The following is a 4761-nucleotide window of genomic DNA, read 5'->3' on the forward strand; positions in this document are numbered from 1 at the left end:
CAGCCTCTTTGTACAGCCAGTTACAAAAACGGTGTCGCCCCGCCAGGCCTGGCTTGGGTGAGACCATGCCATTCTGCCCTGAAGTGGCCCACGTTCAAACAACCAGTACATAGTTAGAATGATTCGAAAAGGAGGAGATGGGAAATTACGGTAATCACGCAAAGAAATGCAATATTGAATGAAATATATATGAATCCTGGTTTTCACACGAGGTAACGTGCCACACACAGCCATGGACGAGCTGTATATAGCACCAGGGGTCTTGACAATCGTGTTTGCAGCCTTTCAGGTATATGCTCATCAGAGTTGCCTTTGTCTGCTGCCGCCATCCCTACAAACGTTGATATAGATAAGTATATAATACATAGATTATAGTGCACAACATTATGTTCGAACAGTTATTCCAAACGTATAGATAAACACAATGACCTCAACAAACACTTACCTAAGTGCAGATAATCGTAATTAGCACATAAACCTCCACAAAGGCTGCAAACGTACGACTGTTAAGACCACTGGCGTTATACAGCTCGTCCATGGCTGTGTGTAGCACGTTACCTCGTGTGAAAACCAGGATTCATAACGTAAACGATAGTGAGACATTAACCAGATATACAAAGATGATCTCAGTAACCCTATAACGCTATGAGCCAGGCGTGATGGCGACTTAGAATCGTTATATTAACTGCTATCTGTAAAGTTATTACTATCATTACCTTATAAATGTTGATAAACGAACCCGTCAAGACTTATTAATGTCACCCAATGTCACCTGTCCTTATTACCTTTAACCCCCCACCTTGTTATAAATATCCTTCTATACCCGCACCTCCTCATGTTTGGTATTTCAATATCTTAAAGTTATTATGAAATTGTTCTGAGGGATGTTTTTTGGAAGGAAAAATAATACTCAGATGACAGTATTTCATACGTCATTATATTTTCCAAATGTTTACAATTATTTTATTACAAAAAATAAAAACGTGACTATGTAAAACACTAATGAACAGGAGATATCGAAAGTGATGGGTTTCTTGAATATCTTGGAGGGGGAACAAGGTGTGTTGGATATTAGCCGCTGAAGCTACGAATAGAGGCGGAGTGAGGTGAGTGAGCAAGCGTGAGCCGGAGGTGGGATTTTGTGTTGGGGGGGGGGTTTAGAGGGAAGGGGGGGGTTGGGGGGGGATTAGCTAAGACGTGATTGGTCTGACCAGGTCTAAAGACTATCACCAAATAATTTGAGACACTAAAAAATATGTTAATAGTATACGGTTTTGCAACACCTACATACTTTATACCTCACCATCATTATGTTAATGCACTGATGAACACATTTCACTGCATTTCATTCCACATAATTTATTTTCATAAATAGTTCCGGAAATGATATAATAAATATTGTATAATATAAGTAATATAGCGAATTGAATACTTCCTATAAGTAGCCTAGATTGTTGCGAGGGGCGGAGCCTAGGGCCCATCACACTCAAATACTGGTAATTCAACTAAGTTATGCCATAAATACAAATATGTAGTTCTAGATTAGCATATCCAGTAATATGTTCTAAGTATAGCTTAATTAATAAAATAATATCCTTGCAAAGTTGATGCTTTGATGACTTATACAACCCACGGCTACAAAACCAGGTGTGTAACAGCTTTGTGACCAGATTCGAATATTATTGGTAATACAGGTAATTCTAGTCCAGTCAATCTAGAGCAAAAATAGATAAAGCTTAGCACCAGTTGGTAGAGTAGCCATTTACGGTTTTGTGATCCCTGGCCACATCCAAATAGCATATCAAGTGAGAGAGAGAGAGAGAGAGAGAGAGAGAGAGAGAGAGAGAGAGAGAGAGAGAGAGAGAGACGTGCTTATAGGATAATTAAAAAAGATATTTTCGTCATAATAATAGTAATATGAATAGTCAATTCCAACAATACTTAAGGCATTTTTTATTTAGAAAAAGTGATAACGATTAAAAACAATACGTGATAAGATTTCATAATAATTATTTCCCAAAAAATATATGATAACATGTTCCTTAAAGAAGAAGGTCTCAAGTATATCCGTCAGATTATTAACTAAACAAGAATAAAAGCTCTCTCTCTCTCTCTGTCAATATAATATATTTCATTCAATATCGCATTACTTTGCGTGATTACCGTAATTTCCTTGCTCCTCCCTTTCGAACCATTCTAACTATATACTGGTTGTTTGAACGTGGGCCACTTTCAGGGCAAGAAGGGCATGATCTCACCGATCCAGGCCTGGCGGGGCGACACCGCTTTTGTAACTGGCTGTACACACACCCTCAGAGTTTAACGATTATAATACATGTAATGGCGTTATTCGAAAAACTGATCTCACACGGAAAGAAGCTTAGTTTACATTGAACATTAAAGCCAGCAATTATTACTGAAAAAGTTGTATGATAGAAAAAAAAATTTACTGTACAATCTATCGGAACCTGGAAAAGGAAGCCTGGTGGTCCTCTTGTAGGCCGAGCAAAAGAGGAATCCATCTTAAGATGTGCCCCTTCTAGCTCGTGTACAAGTACAAGCAGCAACTTGAATCTTCAGTGAAGAGAGACTCGAGAGTAGTAACCAGAACGACTGCGCGTGCCACTCTAAAGCCCTGTCCACACGACCGGGCCTGATCGGGCACACTTGACAAGCAATCCGTCAAATTGCCCGATGGGTCTAGTAGCAAAATCACCATGGTGGTGCCCGATGGCTTGAGCTTCGACCCTGGCAGACGTAAGTTAACCATATACATTTCTTTTACTGAGCCATTCTTTGCACCATATTCTCTTCTTTTTCTTCTTCTTCATCTCACACAAAGCAATTATCATGCTACACAATATATTCTTCTTTGCGGTAGGTACCATGTTTATCGTACCGCACTGAACGCACTATTGGCATCGTCGGGCACGCCCACCTCTCCATCGCCTCACCCGTGTGGACAACATTCACAGGTAAGTCCGCCAGAATTTGCCCATCAACCCCGGAGCACGCCAATCGGGCCCGCTCGTGTGGACAGGCCTTAAGAGCGCCAGTCTTTATGGGCACGACCCCTCTTACGGGACCTCGACTATAGTAGGCGACTGCCATAAGTCCGCTGTTTACATCGTCAATTTCTTTCGTCCCATTTCACGATATTGCCAGCTACCCGTGGACCGTATGGTTTTTGGTGAGCGGTTGATTATATTGCTTCTGGCCTTCTTCAAGCCAGCACAATAAGAAAAGAAAGCAAAATATCAGGAGTAATTGTATTTAGACTTTAGATGCTTGTTTAAAAATTTCGGTCATTTGAGTTATAAAGTTATAAGGTTATTTTTCTTCAGAGCCATTCTATGTTTGAAAGTTGCCATGAAGCCGAGTGATTGTCATGTAGTTCAGGAAGCTGTTCGTTAACAGAGCAATTTACTTCCAGGTTGAAGTGAGTATCTTCAGATGAGCATGGACTTGATTATAACAGTTACTTAAAGGACAGAGATTCGCCTAAACTTGTAGAGCACGGACACGACTTCTTTTCCACACACAAATGATTACCCTTGACAATAAGAAAAATGTCCTTAAAAACCTGTCCGCGTTTCTTCACCCCGATTATTCTTAGTCATTTTACGTCCAAGAGCCCACATCGGATGGAAACAACGGGATTGAGGAGGTAAAGATGTTCCCAAGTGAATGCAAGAATGCCGTTTACAGTAATACCAGCAAGATATATCTTCTAGTCTACTTACTGTTTGATAAGTTAGTTTCATGTACGACACGAAGCGTTGCTATTTTGGCTGAATCATTATCGGTCTTTTTTGGATGGTTCATGGAAGCACAAGGATAGGACTGTCTGTCTGTGAGCCGCTTAATAACGAGTGGACGCTCAATCCGATACCAGAGCCAAGTACACAAGAGGAGACGGATGACTTGGTAAAATGTAGACGGCTGTTGAAGTTCGAAGCAGTTACAGACGTCGTTCGTTGTGAGTCTGTGTTCGTCTGGATCATATCAAAATTGCGTATTGATGGAGTCTGTCAAAAACTTCGATTTAAAGAATAATGACTCAGTGCTATGGATCCTAGCTTTACATTACACTCGTGAACGGATTTTTACGAAATTATGGAATTGCATTTAAATAAAAAATGCTCCTTGAAAATTATTAAATTCAACTGTAATGAGAATGACTTTTATAAATTTTACTTTTGATGCAGAATCTTGTGCGGCTCTTGTTGATTTTTGGCGATTTTTATTTACTAGTTTTTTTAGTTGAAAAAAAGCATTAAAAGATTGGTTAGAATCGCAGATACAAGCGAGCTTAAAGAAACACGCGAGAATAACTCGGACACTTGCTGTGTGCTTATTTCGGGGACGAGCCTATGGAAGAGAGAGAGAGAGAGAGAATTACTCTGTAGATGATATGGAATTAAATTAACTCTCCTTCAGATCCAAATTGGCCCAGATCGCGCAGGAGGATTTTCAAGAATCCAGCCCAGAATTATCTAGTTTTTGTGCAATTTGAATAACCCCATTCCACAAAATTGCAAAAACTATCATTATTCAGTTGTTTTTGAAAGGCAACTCAGGATCTACTGTAAGTGCTTGGCATTCAGAATATTCTTTCTACTGGATTACTTAATTGAGTGAGCCAATTACATGAAACTTGGGAAAGATGGAGCTGTTTTAAGCAGCGTATGCGAGCGTATTTATTGAGTGCTTGATAATGACATGTAATCGCGCCGAAAAGCAATCACCGTCTGTGATCAA

The sequence above is a fragment of the Macrobrachium nipponense genome, chromosome 2, assembly GCF_015104395.2.
Source record: "Macrobrachium nipponense isolate FS-2020 chromosome 2, ASM1510439v2, whole genome shotgun sequence".
NCBI lineage: Eukaryota > Metazoa > Arthropoda > Malacostraca > Decapoda > Palaemonidae > Macrobrachium > Macrobrachium nipponense.